We start from the raw sequence: 27,301 nt of genomic DNA on the forward strand, positions 1-27,301 counted from the left end.
TGTGTGATAACTTTAAAAAGAAAAGAAGCTACTGGCATGGACAGTCAGACAAGTGTCACTTAGAGGAAGGTCCTGAAGATGGAAGAAACGCCTGAGTCGGGAGGGTAAATGTCCTCAGAGGAAGCCACTGACATGGAGGACAGGCAGAAAGAGTTAAGGGGCATACAATCCATAAAATGAAAAAAAGATCCCATTGAAAAGAACATAGAGTTAAAAGGAAAGAGCATTTGGCAAATAGGAATGTCAAATGGAAAAGCAAAACAACAGAATACTCTCAAAACAGCAATATAAGACCTAATGAAGGTTTCTTTTTCCTCATCCTACCTGGTACATTGTAACAGGAAACCATGGTCTGGGCTGGACATCACAGCCTGTGAGCAAACAGGAATGGGCACCAGCACATGGGCCAACCACCTGGTGCTGTTGCTGCTGTGGCCTCAGAGTTTGAGTCTGGGCAAGGCACTAAGCACTTATCCCTAAAGAGAAGTTAATAACATGTGCAGAATGGACGATGTGGGCAAAAGCCCTTAGCTGGCTTCCTTCCCCTGATTGGGATACTGAGCCTCTTTACGTGGGCCAGGATAACAAGTGACACACAAGAGGGACAACACATAAAATTAAAGGGATATGATTTCTTAGAGTTCCAAACAAAGGGACTGATCATGGGACATGGGACAGACACTAGGTTCTCAAGATTCACTAGACATGAGGGCATAGATCTCTACCCAGAACTTAGAAAAACAGAGTAAAGCTAAAATAAAACAAACCTGTCTGTTCTTGAACATAGACCAGCCAGCTGCTGCTCTGAGCCCTCCTCAGAGTCTGTTCTCTCTTTGTTGACTACTCTCCCATTTGCACCTTGTAGTGTTGTTTTGTATCTTTGTGCATGTTCTACACAGGTGGAAGGATGATTCATGATAGCCATACTTTTAGTTTTGAATGAGTGTGGCTATTAAGTTATATAGCAAATCAAAGTAAACGAATAGATAGCAAGAGACAGGTAAATAACAAAACATCATCAATTTAAGGCTCAAAACACACAGCGCAGAAATTGATTGGGAAGGTGCCTTTATAGCAAGTCATCTGCGGTTCCTAACAGAACCCCAGGCAGAGCAGAGTGCTCTTGTGGGTGAAGCTTTTAAGTACAAGAACAAACAGCGACAGATAGAGATGACATCATCAAGTCAGGCACTCACGACACCCAGCAGAAGCTGAATGGGGAGGTTGAGGCAGTCAGTCAACTGAAGTCCCCAGGTGAGCTTTCTCTCTGGGAATAAGCAGCTTTGGGCTTCCTGTCGAGCTCTTACATCACAGGGTAAATAACAGCTCTGTTGGAAAAGGTCTGCCTTCCGAGTGTGTTCAAGAACACAGTGCTTCCACTCCTAGGCCATTCTGATGTTTTCTTCCCTCCCTGCCACAGAGTTGGGGCAGGGAGCAGCCTATCCCCAGCCTCGGAGGACACACTGAAACAAACATGCTTGGGTCTGAAATGGGGGACTGGATAACCCTGTCTTCAGAGCCAGCTTCTCAGTGTACCGAAGAGCATACAACAGTTTACCTCTGCAATGTACACTACGGTGCAAGGCAGCCACCTTGCTTCTTTGAGGCAGGGTCTCTCACCGGCCTGGAGCTCACTGATTGGGCTTATGTGGTGTTTGAATATGAACGGCTCCCATACATTCATATGTTTGAATGCTTGCCCTAGAGAGAGTGGCACTATTCAGAGCTGTGGCCTTGTTGGAGTAGGTGTGGCTCTGTTGGAGGAAGGATGTCACTACGGAGGCTGGCTTTGAGGTCTCCTATGCTCAAGCCATATCCAGTGTGGTGCACAGTCTCCTCCTGCTGCCGGTGGATCCAGATGTAGAACTCTTAGCTCCTTCTCCAGCACCATGTCTGCCTCTACACTGATAATGGACTAAATCCCCGAAACTGTAAGCCAGCCCCAGTTGAATGTTTTCTTTATAATAGCTGCCTTGGTCACCGTGTCTCTTCACAGCAATGAAACCCAAACTAAGACAGAAGCTGGTACCAGGAGTGGGGTATTGTGATAGCCCCGACCATGCTTTTGTTTGGAAGGATGTGGACTTTGGGACTTTGGGTTAGGAAAGCCGTAGAATGCTTTAAGAGTTGCTCAATGGCCATGCTAGTAGAAGCATGGAAGACGGTGGTGCTGAGGGTGATTTGAACTGTGGGGACCTGGCTCAAGAGACTTCAGAGGAGAAGAATTTTAGTATTTTGCCTAGAGAAAAAAAATGGGGCTGTTTCTTTTGCCCTTGTCCAAAGAGTTTGCCTGATGCTGAATTGAAGAGTTTTGGATTGATAGCATTGGCAAAGGAAATATCAAAACAGCCTAGTGTGGACTGTGCCATGTGGTTATTAATGGCCGTGCTTAGAAAGATCTATAATGAAAAAGGGCACCAGGAAGAATGGAGCTAAAGCCTGAGTTCAAGAAGATAAACAGATCAAAGATATTAAATGGAATAAAGGGGTGATGGCCCCAGGGCAAGACTGTAATGGAAGTAAAGAACAGTGTAGATCCAGGTGTAGTGGTACAAGTCCTTAATGCCAGCACTCAGGAGACAGAGGCATGCAGGTTTCTGAGTTTGAGGTCAATCTGCAGAGCAAGTTCCTAGATTGCCAAGCATAGGCAATAAAGGAAATCATTAAAAACAGAAAGCTGGTGAAGATGTAACAGAAGTAGGGGGCCATGTTTCAACCCCAGCAAACAGCAGAACTTGGCAGCTTTGGCCAATGTGGCTTTAACTTTAGAGTCGACAATAGAAGAAAGGCGTCATAGAATCCCCCTCCATAACTGAGGAAAGCAGTCGAGGCCAGGTGTGTGCCAGGGGTGTCCCTGCATGGAAGCCTAGAGAGGCCATTATGTGAAGCTGTGAGGTTGAAGCCTGCACTGCCTTGGAGACCCCAAGATGTTGGAGATGTCAGAGCTCTGCAGTGCCTGCCGGGAGAGCTGCTAACAGGGAGTGGAACCAGCCCAAGAGAAAGGAGTACACTGAAGTCAGCAAAGCTGAAAGGAGCTGGAGATCGGGAGACGGCTTTGACCTCAGACGTGGAGATAGAGTTTGGAGTTTGCCTGCTGGCTTTCTGTCTTGCTTTGGTCCAGTATTTCCTCACTCTGCTCCCTCCCCTATGTTTTGGAATGATAATGTATATCTTCTGCAACTATATGTTGGGAGTATGTGATGTGCTTTTTCATTTTGATTGTACAGCAGATTACAGTTAAGAGACTGCATGGATCTCAGAAGAGAGTTTGAACTTTTAAACAAGGTTGAGACTGTGATAGACTATGGAGACTTTTGAAGTTCGACTAATGCATCTCTGCATTATGTTATGGCTACAAGCCTATGGTGGCCACGGAGCGGAATGTGGTGGTTTGAATAGGTGTGGCTTCTCCCCCTACCGTCCTCCCCCCACCCTCACTTCCCACCATGGGCTGTAATCCTTGGCCCATGGAGAGTGGCACTATTGGGAGACGTAGCCTTCTTGGAGTAGGTGTGGCTTTGTTGGAAGAGGTTTGTCACTGTTGGGGTGGGCTTTGAGGTCTCCTATGCTCAAGCTATGCTCAGTGTGGCGTTCCTTCTGCTGCCTGCCCATCACGATGTATAACTCTCAGCTCCTTCACCAACACCATATCTACCTGCAGGCTGCCATGCTTCCTGGCATGACAACAATGGACTGAACCTCTGAAACTGCAAGCCAGACCCAATTAAATGCTTTTCCTTTATAAGAGTTGCCATGGTCATGATGTCTCTTCACATCAGTAGAAACTCTAAGACAGATTACTTGTTCAGAAAGCCCCAAGGGTCCTTTGTTTCTGTCTTTCTGGTGCTGCGGTTAGAAACCTGTGCCAACAAACACAACTTTTTATATGGGTTCTGTGGCACAAACTCAGGTCTTAGCACTTATAACAGCAACATGACCAACTGAGCCACATCCCCTGCCCCTAATGGTTTCCTTTGTGTCCAAATAAGTAATCAGCTTTAACTTTCACACATACTGATTCTCACTGCAGTTGGCACAAAGGGAGACTCCTCTATCTATCCCAGCAACTAATTTGAGATGGAAATACTCAACTTTGGAGCCAACAAAATTGTTCAGTGAGGGATGACACTTGCCACCAGCTCTGACAATCTGGGTTCAATCTCCAGGACCCACATGGAGACAAGAGAAAACCAACTTCCCCCAAGTGTATCCCTCTGACACACAAGCCATGGCACAAGGGTGCCCACAGATAGACACATACACACAAAGAAATAAACAATTTTGTTTAAAAAAAAAGTACCAATTGGGAGTGCAGGTGAGCTTGCCCCATGGGTCTGGGAGAGCTGCCTCGCCACTCACCTGACATAAGGTGGAAAGGGCGAGGGAGTGATATCCTGATATTATAAAAAGCAAACCCCAGAGTGTTTAATTTTACTAATAAGAGCCAGATGCTGGGGGCAAAAATTTGCTAGCTCATAGAGGCAGAGAAAACACCTAGATAACCTTCCTACTCAGCTCATGTCCTGAAGGAAAAAGTCAAAACCCAAAAGCTAAAAATAAAAGCTTGTAAGCTTATCCAACATCCCAGGAAGAAAAAGCCAAAAGATAAAAGCCAAAGAGCTCCTCCTTTTCCACACTGTCTTAAAGGCTCTTCTCTCAAAGATCCTCCTTTTTACCTTAATCCCTGTCATCTGGTTTCTTGCTGTGCCTCTTGACCTAGGGTTAACTTTATTAAGTCATGTGTACAGAAAGCTCTTGGATTAAAGGTGTATGCTAGGGCTAAGCCATACCAAACAAGCAACAGATTTTTATAGTTCACAATCCTGGGGTTTGCAATAGCATCAGATACTCTGCAACAGTTCCATCACTCCCCTTCCCCAACCCCTTGCCACGCAAAGGAGTCAGGAGAGCTGGTCCAAAGACATGATAGTGGGAGAGGTGTCCCTGCCTCTCACTGGCTGCCTTGTACCTCTCCTGGGCAACACAGAGGGGCTGGCCCTGATGATGAAGGCCTGGTGAACCATCCCTGAGGGTGTGAGAGCAGGAGAGCTGTCCCAGCCCCTCGCCTGCTGCATGGCTTGGGAGAGTGGGCCTCATGTCTTGCCTGGGCAGCACAGTGGAACTGGCTCTGGAGGTGTGGGTGCAGGTGAGCCATCCTGAAGTCATGAAAGCAGGAGAGCTCACCCTTCTTCCTGCCCATGACAGCAATAGATGGCATATCCCGAGCAGTGCTAGAGAACTTTCTCTGGTGCTGTGGATAGGGAGAACTGTAAACGTATCTTATATTTGCTTGGTGTAATTGTCATCTTGGAGGCTTACTGCTTCTGTCTGCTAACCTAGGCCTAGTCCTGGAAGCTTCTAGTCTCCATACAATCTACTCTAGGCCTAGAAAGTAAGACTCTGAGAGTTACTGCTGAATAAGCTCACTCTTTCTACGTCTTTCTGAAGTCTGGCTAGCTGGTTCAAGTTAGCTGTTCTGGCTCAAACTCCTCTTTAAGATGACTGATTCCAACTGGCTTCTCTCAACTCCTGACTGAATTGCTCTGCTTGGCCTCAAACTAACTCTAGCAATATGCTCTAGTCTTCTGGCTCCTTCTTACTCTCTGGCTCATTCTGCCTTCACCTGTGTCTTGTTCTCTCTTCAACCTGTCTCAGTAAAACTCTTCAGGTAAAACTGCCTCTTCCTCTCATCTCTGTGCTGCTCTTTCAAGTAGCTTCTCTTTCCTCCTCATGAGAGTTGGGTGTGTCCTATCCTGCCAAATCTTTCTGATTTATCACTTTGTCCCTCAATTAGATGTCACTGTTTGGGATTAAAGGTGTGTACTTAGGGTCTGTCTATATTCCAGCCAGATCACACGGACCTAGAAGGTCGTTGGATGTGATCAGAGAAGCCATGTTGCTGGATTAAAATTCACCTACATTCCCCCCTTTCTGTTGAAGCTAAATAGTTTAACTATTACAACAGAAATAATTATCAATCCCACAAATTTAACAGTCCAAATGTCCTTATGAAGATCTGTTGATGTGATGGTCCTCCATACCTGCAGTTCTGATCATCTGTCCTTCAGCAAATGTCCTTTTCAGCATCAAGGTTTTCAGTGTGCCAGTCTGATGGATGATCTGCTCTTCATTAGCTGGTGTGTTGAGCTGTCCCCATGCAAGGGGGACCAATTTTCTGCATCCCGTGCATTTCTGTCTTTCTGTGTCTTTTCCTTCCTTGGATCACACCTTTCATGTGGAAGCTTCTTTCATTCAGACTGGATCTTTATGAATTTTGATGAGACCCACAGTCTTTCATCACCACTGTAAATATAGGCAAAACCTCTTCCACAATGTAACACATTTCATGTCTTCCATTCTGATGTTTAAACATCCTTAAAATATACAGGTTGATCTAATTCAGCAGGGTTTTTTTTCTTCTATGATCCAGTGTCTTTCAGATAATCTTATTCTCCCTTCCTGATTATCAAGGCATAATTAGATCTTTGTGAATCCACACATTAACTGGACACTTAGCACTCACATTCCATCCCTTCCCATGCCATCAAGCAGGGCTTCTCACCCATTTAAACACAGAAAAGATCAAGCCGTGTAACATATGCTGTCAACATACAGTGCTAGTTAAAATAGGTATTCGTTGTTGGAGATTGAAGGCATATTACACTGAGCTTCCTACTGTTGTGGTAGATTTACTCCCCAGAGGTTTATGGGTAGATCTGCCCCAGAAGGCTTTACTCTTCCTTTTTAATCTTCTGCCCTCGTGCATTTCATTTGTCTTACACTTTGCTTTACATAGGACAATGTTCCAATCCCTACAAAGTGTGCAGATGCCTTCTGAAGGGTTGCCTTGGTCATAGTGTCCCCTCACAGCAATAGAACAGTAACAAAGACAATATAACTGTGTGGTTTGCTTAACCTGTGGCTATGGTGGACGACACTGACTCCCTTTCGCCTATGGAAGTCAAGTCCTTCCGCGTGCTTTCTTCTTGTTTGCTAATACTTGCTGGGAAATGTGCCCTCGTGTCATGAGGCCCATTAGTGGTCCTTCCTGTTGTGTTTTGATGGTATGGGGAAACTGGCCTCACATTTTCAGTTTACTCGATAGAACCAGGTGATATATTTTTTTTTTCCTTTTAGTGTTGGTGAGATTTTATGGTTGTAGCTTCCTATATTCCTGGGGGCCACAGCAAATTCCCCAACCTTCTGTCTCGTACAGTCTTCCCATCCCTTCTTCTGCAATAATCCTGAGACTTGGGTTTGTAAGAGAAGATGTGTGGACAAATGTGGGCCACACTGTGATACACTACAGCATCCACAATGAGATGTTTTCTATGGTGTGTGTGTGTGTGTGTGTGTGTGTGTGTGTGTGTGTAAGGTTAAAAGGGCAGAGGGCAGATATAAGGGGATGGGTAGAGGAGTGGGACTAGAGTGCCTGGTGTGAAACTCACAAAGAATCAATAAAAAGGGTTTGTTTGTTTTTTAAAAAAATATCAATTGTGGATACTGGCACATGCCACTTAGCATGCACTTTAGCATTCCAAAGCTTATGCAGGAAGAACACAAGTTCAAGACCAATCTGATCTACGTAACAAGATCCAGGCTAAGGAGCACAGAATGACTCATATCAATGTGGCCCCTGAGGCAGCATGGTTTATGGAAATCAACATGGCTTCAGGCTGCAGCACAGACCACAGACATTCAGTGGCAACACAGGCTGTGGACACAGACCCTGACTGCAGTAGGACCTCCTCAGATCCAGACCTAGCCCTTGGCAGCAGCACAGACACAGACATCACTGTGGCCTCAGATGGCAGGACAGCACACTCTCATCAATATGGCGCCCAATGGCAGCATGGCCCATGGATGATTTCTTCTCTTTTTCACAAAGAGGTCAAATCACATTGCTCCTGAGAATTTTGCCATAATGGCCCTTTCACTCAACATAAAAGCCAAAGTCCTTACCCTGGCCATTAAGGCCCTTCACAATTTGCATCTTTCCTCTCTACCTCCCAACCACGTGTTTGTTCTGTCACGCTAAATATGGCCTTCACCTGTCCCCAGACAACCAGGTTGCCACCTTGGAGCCTTTGTGCCCACTGGTCCTCCCATCTGGAATGTCTGCCCCCAGAAGCTGTGTGTTACCTCCTCTTCTTGAGTCTCTTCTCAAATCCCAACTGGCCAATGAAATCCATCTTGAGAATCATATGTAAAAGGATGCACTCTCCATCTAGTCTGCATGTCTGCCATTTGTTGTTACTAATGTTTTCTGACTGCCACATGGAAAGACAACCCGGTCCTGTCTACTAAAATGTGACGTGATCTCTCCCCTCAGCTCAACTTCTATTGCAGAGAAACACCTGCACATGTGCCCAAGGAGCCCTGTGTCAGGGTGCTCACTGTAGTAGAGTCTAAACCAGTGAAACTATGGAAATAATTATAAAATTTAAATTTTTGTTTGTCATTATTATTGTGTGTGTTGGGGTGTATATGGCATTTGTAGGGTAAAGGAACAAATTTGTGGAGTCAGTCCTCTCTTCCTGCTGTAATGTTGATACCAGAGCTCAAACTAGGCTTGCATCATGAGCAGTAAGTGCCTTTACCAGCTGTGTGGATCCAACCCCTGGAAAATAATGTGAAATTCCATTAGCCATAGAATTAGTAAATATATTGAGCATATCTATACCATGAAGTTCTTTTCGGAACTTAAACAGAATTGGCTGTTCTGCTAAATGGGTTAATCTCCTGTAAAATAACTTTTATTCTCCTGGCTCAATTGTTGTCTGGGAGGCTAACTGCCTCCTTCTGCTGGCCTAGGCCTAGTCTTGGAAGCTTCTAGCCTTTGTAAATCTAACCTAGGCCTAGAATATTTTCAGCCTCTGGGTCTTACTGCTTAATGAGCTCACCCTTTCTTGATCTTTCTAAGCTCTGTTCTGGCTTAAACTCCTCTCTCAGCTGATTTATGTAATCTGGCTTCTCTCTTGGGCCAGAATCACTCTGCTCGCCCACAAACTAACTCAGCAATCTGCTCTAATCTTCCGGCTTCTTCTCATTTTCTGGCTCGTTCTGTCTTCACCTGAGTTCTCTCTCTGCAGCCCACCTCTCTGGTAAAACTGCCTCCTCTCTCTGAAAACCTGCCTCTTAAATAGCTTCCCTTTCCTCTCTCTTCTCATGAGAGTTGGGCGTATCCTATTATGTCAAACTTTCTCTAATTTGTCATCTTTTCTGCCACTCAATTAGGCACCATTTTTAAGCATGGGTGCTTCCTTCTGAAAACTAACTTTACCTTCATTTGGGATTAAAGGCATGTACCACCATGTCTGGATCTAAGCTTTTCTTTACCTGATACTTGCTCTATACCAGGCTGGTCTTGAGCTCAGATCTGTTTGCCTCTGTCTCCTGGATTAAATGCATGTTTGTCTTCCAGCCAGATTACACAGACCTAGAAGGTCTTTGGGTGTGGTCTCCATAATGTTTACTGAGTTAGAGATAAAAATTAACATTTTTATCAGAAAGCAAAGAACAGGATCTCGATCACTGAGCGGAGTAATGCCAGGAAGCTTTCGAGATGAACAGCTCTCCATGCTGATTGTGGAGATAATGGTTGTGTGATGATGGCGTGGTGTGGAAGATCTACACATGTGCTGCAATTACACAGATGCACGTCATGACTCCATGCAACCTGGTACAATCTGACTAAGTCTGTGGGTTGTACTAATGTCAGTGACACTTAGCCAAAAGTACACAGACTACTGCCAGTAGGAGAAGTTAACTAAAGGGTATTCTGTTCTGTTTATGTAGCTTCTTATGATGCATCTATGATTATTTCAAAATTTAGACAGTTAAAGAAATAAAAAAATAAATCTTGATATCTTTGAAAATTCAATTTTATGAAACTAATTCTGCCTCTAGTAGAGTCCATAGAGCTTATGTGGAAGAAGAAAGCAGAGAAGAAGGTGTCCCAGGAGCCCTCTTGTGTCAGAACAGAGGACGAGGACACGCTCTGCCAGGCACGGAGATGGATTATAAAGCTATGCAGCAAGGGAGGATGGATTCGTCACCTGAATCAGCAAGTTGGTCAAAGGAACCGAATAGGAAGTGAAGCAATGAATATCAGAACAATTGATTAATCACTATAAAGTAGACAGAAAGGTTAGGCCTCTCAATAAAAATGTTTATATATAAAACAAAAGTAGCTAGGCATGCTGGCACACACCTTTAATCCCAGCACCTAGGAGGCAGAGGCAGGAGGAGCTCTGTGAGTTTGAGGACAGCCTGGTCTACACAGCGAGTCCAGGACAGCCAGAGCTACATCATAAAAACCCTGTCTTAAAATTAAAAAGTTTTAATAAATGAAACTAAGCCTCTGCCCCACACAAACAAACAAAGAAACAAACAAAAAACCAATGAGTAATTATGGTCTCATTGTTATGATCTTATAGTTATGATCACATAGTGATGATCACATTTAAAGGGGCTAAAAAAAACATATCCATAAAAGAAAGGAAGGCAGGAGCTTAATAGAATATACAAGGGAGAATTAAATAGAAATTTTAGAACAAGAAAATGCAATAACTCACTCAGTGGGTGAGTTCAAAAACAGAATGCAGAGGACCGAGTGAGGAGAGCGGGTGGGTGAAGCTGAAGAACACCTACTAAATATTTCAGGAATGTTCACTATGAACCTTGTAGAAGAGCCCCCAACCACCACTTTACTAAACCAGCACACTCCCCACAACTGCATTCTAAATATTTGTCCTTGTACTCAGATAAGTGAAGCTCTCAGCCCTCACCAGGGAGCCATCTCTCTGCAGCGGATGCAGAAAACCACAGTCAAAATGCAGAGTTGTGGGGCCTGGTCCCAACTGATACACCCACAACACAACTCCTGCACCTAAGGCTCAGGCTCATTGCAGAAGAAGGGATAGGAAGCTGGTAAGAGCCAGAGGATTAGGGAATTTGCTGTGAGATTGTGTCCCCCCAGGAATGTAGGAAGCCACAACCATAAAATGTCACCAACATTTAAAACAGGAAGATATCACGCTGGTTCTATACAGTAAATAGAAAACGTGAGGCCAGATTCCCCATACTGCTAAAACACACCAGGAAGGACCACTAACCAGCCTCATGAACACAAGGGCACATTTCCCAGCAAGTATTAGTAAACAGGAAGAAACCATGTGGCAGGACGCAGGCAGAAGGAGACTTCCATAGGTGAACGGGAGCTAGTGTCATCCACCATAGCCACAGGTTAAGCAAACCACACAGTTGTATTGTCTTTGATACTGTTCTGTTGCTGTGTGGGAGCACCATGACCAAGGCAACCCTAGTAAAAGAAAGCATTTAGCTAGGGACAGTTTTAGAGAGCGAGTCCTCAATTGTCACTGTGAGATACAGACAGGTATGGTGCTGGATGGACATCATGATCTGCAGGCAGAGAAAGAGAGAGAGAGAGAGAGAGAGAGAGAGAGAGAGAGAGAGAGAGAGAGAGAGAGAGAGAGAGCAAACATTCCAACATATGAGCCTATGATGGCCGTTCTTCTAAACCACCACACATATGAATCAAAGCACAAAAAGTATGTGACAAAATTCAACACCCAGAAGTCACAAGATTCTCAGGAAGCTAGAAACACAGAGAACGCCATCAGCTGGTAAAGGATGTGTGTAGACATCTGCAGGTAGCCCTGACTGACTGGTAGAAGACTGGATGCCTCTTCACTAAGCCAAGGGTGGTCATCTTACCATTGGTATTCAGCACAGTACTGGAATTCCTGGCTAATATAATAAATCCAGAAAGGAGAGAAAAACAAATGTGGTTTGGAAGGAGGGGCTTCCAAACCCACCTCTATGTACAGGCGACAACACGGTCTGCAAAGAGCCCCCACCACCACCAAGTCACTGTGAGCTGGTCAAATTCCGGAAGGAAAAGGACTTAGGAAGGAGGGGCTTATTCTGGCTCCTCACTTCAGAGGTGGGGAAGGGCATGGTGGGACAAAGCAGCTCACCTTGCTGTGGCAAGGAAGCGGGGAAGCAGAGCGCCTGCTGCCAGCTGGCTGTTCATTGCCTAGCTTACAGGATGTGCTACCTAAACCCAGAGGGTGGGCTTTTCCCCCTGGTCCTCTGTGGAAATGCTTTCACACATACCTTAAGGGTGGCACAATCAGGTTGATTATTATGATCAACTACCACACCAAGTAATCCATGAGAGAAAGAAAGAAGGAAGGAAGGAAGGAAAGAAAATTTGAAAGTCAAAATAAGAAAACAAAGACCATCTCCAAGAACAGAATATAAGGCCAACATATAAAATCAATTATAAGATCAAACAATGTCTTAGCAGGTAGGGACACTTGCCACAAGACCTGATAACCTCCATGTGATAAGTACAGACCCTATTCGTTGCTCTCCACAACATGATGTTAAGGGCCTATTGCTGAAGATATCACTTACGTGGTAAAACATGGAGAAATTGGCTGGGTGTGGTGGTGCATGCCTTTAATCCCAGCACTTGGGAGGCAGAGGCAGGTAGATCTCTGTAAGTTCAAGACCAGCTGGTCTACAGAGTGTGTCCAGCATAGCCAGGGCTACATAGAGAAACCCTGTCTCACTGACCCCACCCAAAAAAATGGAGAAATCAAGCTAGTTCCTGTAGTGGAAGTTTTGGTTTCTTTAAAAACTCAGTTACATGTTTTTGTTTTAATCCCAAGGATGAGGCCACTTTGGTTTGTCCACAGCTATTAACTATGATCATCTCATGTGGGGAGTGGTCTTTGCCAGGGAGATGGTATAAATCTGAGGACTCTGGGAGAGTATAAATCGGAGAGCTTGAAGAGAGGGGAAAAAAATGCTTCGAGAGGATGCTTTAAAGACAATGCTTTGAGGTGCTCCGAGGAGGAAGAGGGATGCTGCTGGCTCACCCTGCTGCCACATTTGCTGTTCACTGGCTTGCTAAACTGTTGGATATCCTGATGAATGGGATTGGCATTGCCCCCAAAGAACCCAGCAACACTAATCAGCAGACATGAAATTTATAGAAGTCTACATCCCCTGTCCCTTCTAACATTCTTTCTCTCCTACCTAGTGTTAGGGAGTTGATAGGGAGGTTGAGACACAAGAAATACAAATAAAACAGCATTTTAAGAGGTGCTATAGGTACCCAACTAAAAGCTTCACCTCTACTGGCTAGCGTTCATGGTCTTGGAAGTACTCTATACACAGAGAAACCTTGTCTGGAAAAATCATCATCAGTATCACACAGCTACAAACTCTGCAACCTACAACAGTACCCTGCCTGCAAGATACACTTGCAGGCGCAATAACAGCACAGATGTGGGAGAGTAGCCCACCACTTCCTGTTTTGTCTTCACCAGAGTCTCTGTGTAAAGTTCAGGGATCAGTGTGGAAGAGGAGGCGGGAAGATTGTAAGAGCCAGGAGTGATGGATGACTCCAAAGAAACTTTCTTCCCGATTCAGCACTTCAGGGCAGGTGCCACACCTGGGAGTTGTTGGCCAATGCACAACAAACTCAGTCATATTTTCATAAGCTTTCTGTCTCATGTTGCTTTGTTTGGGCATTTTTTTTCCTTGTTGGTCTTTTGCTTGTATATTTTGGTTTCCGTTTTTGTGTGTATGTATGTTGATTCTGTTGTTGTTGTTGTTTTAGAGAGAAAAGGTATAGAGTTGGATGGGAAGTGATCTGGGAGGAGATGGGGGATGGGAAAAGCATGTCAGAATATATTATAAGAGAAAAAATTTTAATTAAAAAAAAAGACTAATAGAGGACGGGAGATAACAACCCAACCAACCATAGAAATTACTGGTAAAATTTCAGTTTAATAATCATCTCTCAGTAGTAACCCTAAGCATAAATTGCCTCAACATCTCAATAAAGACATGAAGATTGGCTAACTGGATTTTTAAAAAACTGGATCTGGCTATGTGCTGTCTCCAAGAAACACACTTCGCTGGTAAAGACACCAGCTGTCTGAGAGTCAAAAGAGGGACACCAGTCTATCAAGTGACTGGAAGCTGAAAACCAGCTGGCACAGCTATTCCCACATCTGATAAAGTAGATTCCAAAGCAAAATCAGTCCAAAGAGACAATGAAAGGCACTATATACTTAAATTGTGTCCTACTAGCAGGGGACAGTGCCTGATGACCCAAGTGTGACCTGAGTCATCATGGTGGAAACAGAGAACTGACTTCCATAAGTCATATGCCCACAGTTGGTGCATGAGCACCCCAACTCTCACAACACATGCACATGCACGCACGCACGCACACACACCCCCCCCCCACACACCCACACACTAGTAACAACAAAGAAAGAGAAATTTAAGATGCTGAAAGAATAGAGGGCCTAGAAATAAACACATTAAGCTACAGGCGCCTTGACTTTCAGCAAGGGCTGAAAACCACATGTAAGCAGGGACCCTCTCGATGGACAGCACTAGAAAAGTGGATGCCCACCTACACAACAACGAAACCAGAGCCACAGCTCCCAACCTAGATGAAAGCAAGCCCACGACGGGCCAAAGGCCTGCCTGCGTGCATGGCCTGAACGTTTGAAACGGAGGGAAGGGGAGGTAAAATGTGTCAGGGACATGGGCTCTCCGGGGATGAAAAGTGGGATAAGATGGAATTAAAAAGCTTGTTCTCAGCAAAGAAAACTAAATTCAGGTTAAAGAGGCTGCCTCCCAAACAGGGCAAAACGTTGCCAGTTCTTCATCTGAGAGGACAGTAATATTTAGGATACACAAAGAACTGCAAAAGCTAAACATAAAATGTAAACAAATTATCCATGTAATAAATAGGCTGATGAGCCAGGCACAGTGGCACACGCTTGTAATCCCGGCACTCAGGGAGGAAGAAGCAGGCACATTTCTGTGAGTTCGAGGCCAGCCTGATCTACAAAGTGAGCCCGGGACTGCCAAGGCTATACAGAGAAACACTGTCTCAAAAAACCAAAACAAAAAAACGAAACCAAACCAAACCAAAACAAAACAAAAAAAGCTGATGAACTAAACAGTTGTCAAACAAAGAAACACAGCCAATAAAAACTTGAAAAGTACTCAATATCCTTAGTCATCAAGGGATTTCTAATTAGAACACCTTTGAGACTCTGCCACATGCAAATTAGCATAGCATCGTGCAGAAAACAAATGCTGGTAAGAATGTGGAGAGAGCGGAATCCTTGTACGCTGCTGGAGGGAGCGTGTCTTAGGTTTTCATTGCTGTGAAGAGACACCATGACCAGGGCAACTCTTATAAAGGAAAACACTTGAGTGAGGCTGGCTTACAGTTCAGAGGCTTAGTCCATTATCATCATGGCGGGAAGCATGGCGGTGTACAGGCAGACATGGTGCTGGAGAAGGAGCTGAGAACTCTACATCTTGATCCACAGGCAGCGGGAAGAGACTGACAACCACAGTGGGCGGAGCTTGAACATATAGGAGACCTCAAAGCCCGCCCTCACAGTGACACACTTCCTCCAATAAGGCCACACCTCCTAACAGTGCTACTCTCCTATAGGCCAGGCATTTACACACTTGAGTCTATGCAGGCCGTATTTATTCAAGCCACCACAGAGTGTAAAGTGAGGTAGCCACCACTGAGGTCAGTGTGGAAGCGCCCTCATCTCAAAATAGAGCTGCTCCACAGCCCAGCTCTGCTGCTGCTGAGCATGGGCCTGAAATCTTCCAACACAGAGTGACAGGAATCCTTGCACCCCATATTTACTGCTGCTGTACTCACAGCAGCTAAGGAATGGACCAACCTAGGTGTCCATCAAAAGGTGACTGGATAAAGAATATGGGACACAACCACAGCCGGATTGTGTTTGGTTATAGAGGACGGTGAAGTGAGATTTACAGGAACATGAGTCCAATTTGGAGATCGTTGTGTTAAGCAAAGTAAGCCAGACTCAGAAAGACAAACAGTGCATGTTTTTCTCATATATGCAAACAGTATGTGTGTGTGTGGGGGGGGGGTAGGTCATAAAAGTAGAAAACTAGGGGATGTGAACAGGAAAGGATGATATCATAAGTAGGGGAGAGAAATAACATACGCACGACATGAAAGCAGAAGGTGTGAGATACAGAGGATCAGAGAAAAGGAGGTAGGGGGCAAGGAAAGGCAGCTAGCGGACAGAGATGGATCCGGACAGCACAAAAATATGAATACTCCATAAACAAATGCATACCTTTATACGTTAACTTAAAAAGCTAAAAAGAACAAAGCAAAACAAATAAACCCTTAAGCTGTAACACAGATGCCTATGATAAAAATGCCAACGATGGCCTTGGCAACGTGATCTAAATGATCGGCCATAATCTAGGTAAGCAGGTGCAGTAAAACGTCCTAATGATATGAACTCCCCCGCCACGTGTATCTCTTTCTCACAAACTAAATTCCAAGGGGACTTTAACCACATATCAATTATTATTTTTTAAGGTGTAATAATGTTGTGTCCATGTATTTAGTAACATGAAACATTTCAAAATATATTAAGTGATTTAATGAACGTTATGAAACATGACAACATTTTGTTAAAAGTTAAATTATGCGCATCAAACTGGTTGTCCCTGAGTGATGGAACAGTGGGCTGATTTTTAAAATCACAGTTGTATTTCCTAATTTTTCTACAGTGGGCATATAATTGCATTAAATAAAAGAAAAGTCAATAAGCATTTCCTTTTTGAAAACTAAAAATCTTTAAAAACTAAAATCTCTCCAGATCTGGTTAGAGCTCTCCTGTTGTCACTACTGTGATACTGCACAGAGGGCACCACAGCTCTTCACCTTTTCTTGTCCAACCTTATGATCTTTCGTAAAAGAAGTTATCTGCGCGTCCTTAATTCAAACCCTCATACACAGCCCCCTCCCCAATAAGATTGGTTGACCAACCGAGAAAGTGAAGCAAATAGAACATGCATGCAACTCCTTCTCTTACCACTAGAGGGAACCATATCTCCACTAAAACAGCTTGGGGCGCTTGAGGACTCCAGCGAGAAGCTGTTTTTTGCAGCATAGAACGCTTCCACAAAGCACTGTCGAGTCCTCCTGAGGGGGAAGCGACTGTAAACCATTCCCAACAATGAAATGTCGATCTTAAGACGAGATAGCGTCCCTTTATCTAAACACCCTGTACATTCTGTACTTTTGTATCTGCGCCATCCTTCTCCTCGCTTACAAGAAAAAGCAGTTTGGGGGAGTATAAAATTAGATCCTGTGTTTTGCCTCCACAAAAAAGCAAATCTGTGTTTAAAGTTCATTTCTCATTCATTCATCAGTTCAGCTTGAATCCCTGGAAGTGTAAAAACACTTGCTCCGTTGAATTAAAAGGTTAAGGTTCCCTTTTGAATCGTGTGTCTCTTCCAAGAAAATCCGACATGCAGAGTTCCAGACTTACAAAACATGGAAATAATGTGATTTTTTGAATAATGTTATATTTTGAATAATAGGGTTATTTTGAAAAAAAAAAAAAAAAACCTTCTCGGATTTATTGGCGGTTCCATCATAAGTCACAATGAACGGAACGTTCTCCTGGTTCACTTAAAAGAAGGTCCTGTTTTTAAGGTTAAAGTGGCAGGCATGTGATTTAAAGACTGACCGATGACAGTGGACAGACAGACAAGTCCATTCACAGAGGCATCGATTACTCCAGAAAAGGATATAAGCGGAGTATGTTTGCTATCTAAAACAGGAGTCGACTAGACGTTGGATCTGCTGTGTCATAGAGGCTGGGACCCATGGAGTCTAGCAACGGCTGGTAAGTCTCCATCACCGCCCCCCACCTCACCCCAGTAGCTACCCAAGTCCAAATCCCAGCTCCCCCGACGACGACTTAGTGATCGCTCTGGCCCTGAACAAGCACTCAGCTCCTCCGAGTTTCCGGACCCCCATCTGAAACGTAAGGACGACAAGGAGACTTCTTGCACAGAAGTCTGGGGGGGGGGGGTTAATGAGACGCGGCGAGAAGAGCAGTCACTGCAGAGCACACTGTAAACACTCAAAATAGTCACCGTTACTCACAATCTCACTCCACAAATGACGTAGGAAGTGTCTAACGCATCACGCCTGCCAGAGCGGGCGCTAGGTGTGGGCTGCTAATATCCTGTGAAGGAGAGGTTCTGGACAGCCCATGAGGTCCTTGATCCCCTTCTAAGATGCATCACTGTCACACGCATGTGGCATGAGCCATCCCACTCCATGCAGGTCCCTGATTTCATTTTCAGCCAAGGCGCCTTCTCTAGGAACGCAGCGTTTTACGGAAATGTCTTGCCAGGAAGAGAGACTGTTAAGGGCAGCTGATTCTGATATAACCTGGAGTTGAGGGCGCAAAATAAGCTTACATCTCCACCAATGTTCAATTTGGAGAGACTTTAAGCCGCTCCTTTACCAAACCCGGCCCCTTCTTAGCCACAGATTGAGGCTTTCAAGAATTTTTAAACTATGAATGTCTTTTTTTTTTTTTTTTTTTTTTTTTTGGCTTATTTTTTTTATTAGCTATTTAGTTTATATGAAGAGTTTCATGATACCATTCCATACACATAGCTAATGTATTTCGGTCACACTCCCCTCCCCCTCCGACCGTTACTTTTTCTTTTCCCCCTCCCCTTTCTGCTGAACCCCGTCTTCCCACCAGGCTGACTTAATTAGACCAGCGGCTATACCACCGAAGAAAACGTCTCTACTCCCTCCCCTGCCAACCAGTTACAGCGCATAAGTCCTGAGGGAGGGGTGGGAGTTCCTCGCCCCCTCTATCCATTGCACCGCGTTTGTAGGGACCCCACTCTCGTGCAGGGAATCAATCCCAGCCCCGCGGCTACTCAGAAGTCAGCATTCCTCACCGCCCCCCACCCTCCATAGGCCCCAGAATATTCTAAATGGAGAGAGGGTTTGTAGGATTCAGGCGGCCGCGGCAAAAGCATTTAGCGAGTACCTGCTGTGTGCCAGGTGCAGTTCAAAGCGTTGCAGAGAAAGGCAGTCAACAAGCCACCCTCCCATCTCTGCTGTCATTGTTTGTGTCCTAATAGGGGAGACAGCCAATGATTACGGGGGTGACAGGCTATGCTAGGTCAGGGACAAGCGCTAAAAAGAAAAGTAAATATGTAAGCGACAGTCAGTGGGAAGGTAGGGGTAGAGAGAAAAGTCTAAACAGCGGCGTGGAGAGAGGTAAGGGAACACCTGTTGGTACAACAGTCAGCTTTCCCTGCGGTTGAGCTGCTACAATGGGGGGGGGGTGGGGAGCAAGAGCTCCAAGTGTTCCCCAATCTGAGTCCTTCCTAACAATTGTTTCCTTTTCTCTCCCTTTCTCCTATACTCAGAAGCATGTAAGGACAGGCCCACCCGGCCCACAGACACCCTCTTAGTCCTGGAAGGCTGTAGCCCAGACTTCCCCAGCTGCCACTCCCTCCCATGAGACCCCTGTCCCACCTCCCAGAGCCTCCAGACACGGAGACTTTCAAGCACCCCCATACCTCTGAGTGTGGCCCAGTGATCACAGCTCCTTCCCCTTCTCATTTTCAACTGGAGGGAGCCATGCCTAATGTGACAGGCAGCAAGGGCTTTGTGACCCTCAAACAGTCCAGTCTGGCTCTGCCTTATGAAGCCTGGCCTCTCCCACCCCAGCCTTGGTCTCCTGATACCGCGAATTCTCTGATCTAGCGTTTGATAAGGGTCAAAGAAGAATCATTTACAGTTTGTGAGATAAGTAGGTTTCTGCCACCTAGTTTTGTTGCTGTCTTACCACCGATTACGATGTGTTTGATTTTGATTTGGTGTTTTGTTTTGTTTTAAGATTTCTTTAAAGTTCTTAGCAGTGGGCTATGTTTGCTTGCTGGGGTTGTAGAACTGCCCCCATCCCAATCCAGTTGTTGGTTCTTCGCAGTCACCAGTGGCTCCCTTGTGGTTGATAAAGAAGTCTTTGTTGGCTTGGGGATTTATTGGCTGCCTTATTCCTTTATTTACTTTGGGCTTTTAAGACAGTGCCTCACTACCTAGCTCAGTCTGGCCTTGGATTTGCAATCCTCCTGACTCAGCTCCCGAGCGCTGGGACTGCAGGCGTGAGCTGCCATGCCTGGTCTTGCTGGTTTAGTTTTGGTGGTTAATTTAGAGTTACAGACACAAGGATCTCTGGCACCACATAGACCCGGCACATAGTAGACCTTCGAACTGCTGCAAGTGAGAAGCGGCATTTTTTCCCCCTGCAGCAGGCTCCATACTTCCTCTGTGAGTGTCCCCTGATGGGACCTTTGGCTGTGGAGGGTGAGTGCCTGCTGATGACTGAAAAGGAGACAGCTACGCAGCAGCACTCTGCAGGAGACACTAAGAGGCAGGGGGAAGGGCAGCCGGGGTGGGAGAGGGGAGGTGGAGTTGGCAGCGTGCAGGCCTGCAGAAGCCTGCAGAAGTGGCTGTGGTCAAAGCCTTCCAAGATTGTTTAATGATCCATCTTGCATTCCTGGTGCTGATGAGCCCCCTCTTCCCCCTCCCACCTCCCCATCCCCCTAGCCCCCACCCCCCAGCTCAGTCCCTTACTTTGTCCAAGCATCTGGACTTATCAGAAGATACAGGGGAGATGAATGAATAAAAGGACACTGAGAAAAGAGGCTTGGAGAAGCCATCTGTCTGGCTGCCATCCTAACTGTCCGCTGGGGCCACCTCAATCCAGGTGCAGGGCCCGAGGAGACAACTTCAGATTGCTGCAAGTCCATGACCTAGGCTCACAAGATATTTTAACAGCCTGCTGTATACACGTCGATTATGTGAGGGGTAGGTCCCCAAAGCAGACTAGACTACAGCAAACCAAGGAGAGGGGGTTGTAGACAGGCAAGAAGAACAGGCGGTCGCTATAACTACACTGGAACACCAACTTCTGCAAGCAGAATGAAAAGGGGATGAGAAACAGTCATGGGTACACTTAGGACAGAGGTGATATGATAAATGAACTCCCAGAAATCCTAGGGAGGCCATGGCAATTCCTTAGGACGTGGGGAGGCTCTCAAACAACTTACTTTTTAATTTCTAAATTTAATTTTACTTACTGATCTCATGTTGTTCTTGAACTCAGAACGTAGCTGGGGAATGACCTTGACTCTGGTTCTCCTGCCTGTCCCTCCAGAGTATGGAGGTGACAACTGCTCCCAGTTTGTGCAATGCCGGGGATACATACGACTCTTATCTTACTGATTTACCTGCCCACTGCCCATTGGGGTTCTATGCCAGTGGTACTCAGCTGACCTCCCCAGAGCAGCAGCAACTACATGGCGACTTGTTACAAACCCTAACTTTAATACTTCATCCTTGACTTACCACCCAGTGAGGCCATCAGTCAGCGTGTTCAGAGGACCCTCAGCGCTTCTGGGAGAGGCACACCTTCAAGAGGCAAGGTCATAAAGATGTGCCCTTAAGAGACTAGGAGGAGTGGCCCCAGTTCCCTTCTCTTTCCTGTTCACCTGTTGTTCTCTATTGAAATCCCACCCTTTCCCTTTCCTTGTGTCCCAAGGAAGTGACATTTCACCGAGTTGACCCTTTATCTGTGCCCCACAGGAGGAGACTTCCACCCTCTATCTCTAGAACCATGCATGGTCGTAACAATTTTATTTTTCCGTTTCCACGGTCAACCCTGGGCATAGTTTTGTCCCTGGCCTTTCCCCAAGATTTCCTCTAAGACTGTAGGGTTTACTATCAACATCTAACCCTTCTCAGCCACTCTTGCCAATAACCTCAGTTCCTGTCCCTAACTGTACGAGGACACCCCTCAAATCCTTGTGTCTCAAGGCAACTCAAAGGACAGATGTCTCCCTGGCTCACAGAGGATGTCTTCTGGCCTCAGGATGCTGCCTCAGGGTCCCATGTCCATGCTGAGCTCAACTTCCCATTGGCATGGCTCCTAAGTCTCCTCTCCCATTGCTATTTCTCGGCCAGTTTCCTCTAGTTTGTTCCATTCTCAGCAGCAGGATGAACGCAATCTCAGGAGATACTGTAAAGATATTATCAGGAGAGACAGCAAGAGTGTGCCTTCCAGGGGGCACTCAAGACCAACGGGGCTATCTGTCCTTAGAGGCAGCCACAGTGTCTCCTTCTGCTCTTTGGATTCGGTCCTTGTGACACATGGCACTTTCTCTCAACCGCCTAAATGCTTCTGGGTCATGTATAGGAAATCTCATAGCATGAATAGTGGACCCAATACAGAAGTCAGGCAAATCATGCAGCAGCAGTAACTAGGGCTGGTCTCAGGCTGCCGATCCCAAGTCACCACCAGGCAACCATTTTCCCAGGATGAGGAAGCTCAGCCTGTTTGGGAGCTGGGTGACAAAGGCAAGGGAAACATCAGCCCACGCTTAAAGGCTGAGCACCTTGGGTGATGCCCTCATGAGACTAGTCTGTTTGGGGTCTGCTTCTTCCTGTTTGTTTGTCCTCCTCCATTTTACCCACAAGGGACTGCCCTGACACTGAAATTCTTAGGGCCCCTTTCTCTTAGAAATATAGTTTTAAAGACAAAACTAAGACCCAGCAGCTATGTCACATTGCTTCTTGACATGGACCGTTCCAGGGCGTGGTACATCTCTCATGGTCTGTGTAGGCTTATTATAAATAACCAGCTATCATAACATAAGCACAGTGTCCTCTGGGACGATTTCTGCCCTTGGCCACGTCACCTGCACAGGACATCAAATCATTTACCAGTATGAAAGCAATTACATTTGTTCTGACACTCTGTTCCAGAATCTGCTTGTATATGGCTTTAATGCTGCAGTGGCACACACAGACTTGGTCCTCTCTCTGCTTACATTTCTAGTATTCCTACCCATCTCACTGCTCTTTTACCTTCCTGGTCAACTCCATTTTAGAAACATCATATGACCAAGCCCGCGCCCTGCAGCCTTGCCCCACCCCCCTCACCCCCCACCCCACCCCGCCGACTTCATTGAGCCTGATAATTTTGGGGTTTGGTCATTTTTAGCTAATCCTATCACAGCAAGAGCTATACTTGATTTTAGTTTTGTCCATTTTTTTTTTCATCTTAATACTTCTCTTTTTTTTCTTACTCCAGCAATCAGATTTATTCCCCCCTCCCATTTGTGATTTGCAAATTATTCCCCATTTTGCTCTCTTGTTTGAGATTACTTAATTTAAAATATATAGAGTTGAATTATACTCCTTCCTTCCATTAAGTTAAAGCAGTTGCGCACATGAAATGTTTGCATTTGGAAATTCGAATAGCAGCTAAGTATGGAGGGGCACACCTGAGATCCCAGCCCCGGAGAGAGGCTGAGGCAGGAGCATGGGGTTGGGGTGGGGGTGGGGAGTGTTGGGGCCAGCCTGAGTTTACATAGGAAATTCTAGACCAGCTAGTGCTACATACAGTGAGATCCTGTCACAAATAAAAGCCAAACAAGCTCAAAGTATGTAGAGAGAAGAGTTTAAGTTCCTTTCATGGCCCCAGTCTCACTGCTCTGTAATACTGACAGAAAGCCCCTATGCTGGCATGGGGGTGTATGGTCCAAACCTTCTCTGAGCATGCGTGAGTGTGTGCATGCAGATTTGCAAATATTTCAAAAATCATCAACAGAACCCACCCCCGTGGCTTCCTCTTCTTCTTCTGCTTGCTACTCCCACTGTAAGTAAGCAGGTGCTCACACACCTGTCCTTAACACGGTGGCAGTGGCCATGACATGGCTTTTCCCCAGTTCCGTACCACTCCTCTACTGCCCGTTGTTTAATTCGGTCCCTATTTTCCATCATAACAGTGTTCTTGTAACAAACCTTTGACATATGTAGTTGCATTAATACTTAGGAGTGAAGTTACTGAGTCAAAAAGCATGGGCCTCTGATGTTTCGGGAGTGCCTGCCACACTATCCCTCAAGACACCAACGGCTCCTGAGACGGTGCAGGTAGCACAGATGCTACTCGGCAGGCCCCGTGACCTGAGTTTGATCTCTGGGAAGAGAGAGCCAACCCCAACTGTCCTATGGTCTTCACATGCATGTTTTACACACCCACACACCCACACCTCAACCTCTGAGAGCTCGGGCCACCTGCTGGCTGAGGAACGTGGTAATGTGCCACAGCCTCAAGCCACAGGTCTCCTGGCTGATGGTGAGGTTGCCTTTGCACTTTGACCAGCCCTGTAGACTCTGGGGGCCCCCTGCACCTCACTTTGTACCTCAGGTACTTTGCCCACTTGCCTATTACCCTGTCTTCCTCCATAATAACTTGTAGGAGACCTTCATATATGGATGTTAGTCCTTTGTTTGGAATATTTGCTGAGAAACATAATTATGAGTTCATGGCCTGACTTTGTCGTTGCTGTTTATGATGATGACCTTTGCCTACAAAATTTTATGGGTTTGTAGGGTGTAAATCTGCATTTTTTTTTTTTACAGATTCTGGGGTTTATGTCTTTCTACTCTACTGAATACTCATAGAGGTGTATATGTTTTCGCAGTCCTTTCTGAGTCACATTTTCTAATTTACATACAAAAAAATTCTCTCCGGAGTGTTCCACTCGACGAATCTAAACAAATTCGTACAATTATGTAGTGGCCACCATGACAGCCAGGTGTAGAAGAGCTCTAAAATTCTTAATTAACACTCACTCCGGTCTATGTCCCACACCAGCCCAATGGTGACCCTTGATCTGATAATAATAATAATAATTATTATTATTAGTATTAGTATTAGTAGTATTTTATGTAGGTGTATGTATCTATACGTGGTTATGTTCATAAGAGTGCAAGTATTTTCAGGGGCCAGGGGTGTTAGATCCCTCAAACAGGAGTTACAGGTGGTGTGAGCCGCCTGAGGTGGGTCCTGGGACTTGAATTCAGGTCCTCTTAAAGAGCAGCAAGTGTTCTGAACCACTGAGCCATCTCGCTGGCCCCTCTAACATGTTAAGGGGTTTCTTGGGTACAGGAAACTGACGTCTTCCAGTCATCATAATGAGGTTGAGGCTCAGCCCTGGTGTTGTATGGGTCAGTGAGCACCCTTCACCAGCTGAGGGGCTCTTGGGCTGTTTCTGAAGTTTGGGTTTCCAGAGGGCTGCTGGGTTTGATGGTAACTGTCACATTCTGTCAGGCTGTCCTCCCAAGCAATGGCGCTGTTTGTGTTCCTCCCTCAATGTCTGAGGTGTCCACTTGCTCTGGACTTAGTATTGTCTGGCTAGAAAGTTCATGTCTAGTGGGCATGCATTGGTAATTTATTGTGAATTTAGTTCGCACTTTAAAGAACTGATAATGTTTGGCATCTGCCATATATCTTTTTGGGTGAAATGTCTGTTCAAAGATTTTGTTCACTTTAGAGACTGAAAGATCTTTTCTTTTAATTGAATTTTAGAGTGCTTTACATTTTTAAATACAGCTCTTGTCATATAAGCAATTTGTAAATATTTCTTCTAGTCTGTGTCTTGTTCTCTTATTATTAGTGCCTTTTGCAGAGAAATATTAATAAGAATACTATAATTTTTAAAGAAGTCTATTTTAACAGCTTTTGCTTTAGATATTATGTATAAGAAATCTTGCCTAACCTGAGAACACAATCAGTTTTTCCCTTTTCCATGGAATTTTCATAGCTCTGAAATTTACATTTAGGTCTACGACCCGTTTCAGCTATAATTTTTTAGAAGCTGCAAGATATGACTGAGATTATGTTTGTTTGCTTGCTTGTGTCTTGAGACAGGCTCATACCAGGTAGCCCAGGTTGGCTCCAAACTTGGGATCAGACTCACACTGTCCTAATTACCACAGTTGTAGATTAATTCCTAAAGTCAAGCGATTGACAATATGAGCTTCGTTCTTTTCAAGAGTTGTCTTCCTTCAGTTCCTGGTGAGCACAGAGGTCCCAGGCCCGCTGGACCCTGCCTAGGCCTGTGCTGCAGCATCTTCCATGAACTGGTGTTTGTACGTACGCTAGCTGCCAATAATGGATATCATTTTGATAATTACATATAATGCACATTTCACCAAACATCTTCTAAATATTTCTCATTGATGCTAATTTTAGTAGAAAGCATTTAAAAATTTTTTTGGTTTCTACTTGTCTGTATATAAGAATATTAGTGATTTTTTAAAAAAAAAAATATTGATCTTACATCCTCAAACCTTCCTAAAATTACTTTTTGATTTTGGTAACTTTCTGATAGATTCCTTGGGAGTCCTTGGGAATGGACTAATCTCATCTGAGACTGAAGCCAGTTTTCTCTCTGACATTCCAGCAGAGATACTCTTTTTATTTTGTCGTGTTTTCGTGCCTTGTTGCATGAAACAGGATGAAAACCCCCAGTCAAGTGTTGAAGACTGATAGGAGAGTGGCCTACCCTCGCTTCGCTGCCCCACAGAGCAGGGACCATCCAGGCCTCACCATTAAGCACAAGGAAAGCCGGTTCAGATCTCCCAGTCACAATTTAAGTTTTCAAAGAGGTTTCAGAGCCTTGCAAACACTTACTTGATATCTGCTGAGGGTATTCCTTCATGCTTTAAAATTTATTTTAGTGCTTACGTGGCTAACCCACATATAATTTCTTTAGGTTGCGTGGAAAAGTGACAGAACTTCCCCCCCCACCGAGTGATTAACTGTCAATGTTTTTCAGTAAGTGTCCGTGTTTCCTCTCATTTGAAATGTCACTCTTGTCATTCGCTGAGCTCTCTCGCCTATGTGGCTGTTTCTGGATCATGTCTTTTGTTATACCAATTAACTAGACCATTCCCAAGCCAGTGCCACACAGGATCAGTTCCTAAGCTTTATGGTATGTTTTGAAAGCTGCTAAAAAAATGTTACTCTTGTTGTTTTTCTCTTCCAGATGAACTTGAATCTGCTTGCAGATCCCATACAGAAACCTGTTGGTCCTCTGAAGGACAGGGCATAGTATTTATAAATATTTATAGCTGTCAGTTCTTACTGCGCTGACTTTTATAAACAGTGTTGTCTCACAGCACTGAGCTTCATTATGAGGAAACAGTATGCGTTTCTCTATTGATTCAAACCGTCATTTGTGTTTTTAGACATGTCTCTTGGACTTTTACAAGTTACATGAAAACATCTGTAGAAAGTAACACTTTTGCGTCTTTAAAAAAAAAAAATCTACCCATAAAGCTTATTTCGCACACTTAAAAGTATCATGTCGGATGGCACGTCTGGTTCAATGCTGCATTTACTCCTGCATTGTTCCCACTACAGTGGAAATTCTTCAAGTATGTTTGTAACTGAAGAAGCCTAAGATTCTTGGTAGAGAACAGGTTTCAGAGAGCAAACGCTTCTTCCTCTTATGACTTAGCTACTAAGACACATTTAATCAGACTTGTGTG

General features: G+C 45.0%; 1 protein-coding gene across 3 annotated transcripts in view; it reads right to left on the minus strand.

The window, feature by feature from the left end:
* The window catches only part of LOC127194409 (G protein pathway suppressor 2-like), a 71,764-nt gene that overhangs the window by 32,622 nt on the left and 11,841 nt on the right, over positions 1–27,301 (minus strand). The window contains exon 1 of one of the 3 annotated variants that reach the window (XM_051151769.1): positions 18,939–19,054. The exons of 1 other annotated variant lie outside the window; for it this stretch is intronic. The gene's annotated coding sequence lies outside the window, so the exon portion shown is untranslated. Of the gene's footprint in view, positions 1–18,028; positions 18,386–18,938; positions 19,055–27,301 lie in introns of those variants that run through there. One more of the 3 variants, XM_051151768.1, reaches the window with a different exon arrangement.

The sequence above is a fragment of the Acomys russatus genome, chromosome 10, assembly GCF_903995435.1.
Source record: "Acomys russatus chromosome 10, mAcoRus1.1, whole genome shotgun sequence".
Classification (NCBI taxonomy): Eukaryota; Metazoa; Chordata; class Mammalia; order Rodentia; family Muridae; genus Acomys; species Acomys russatus.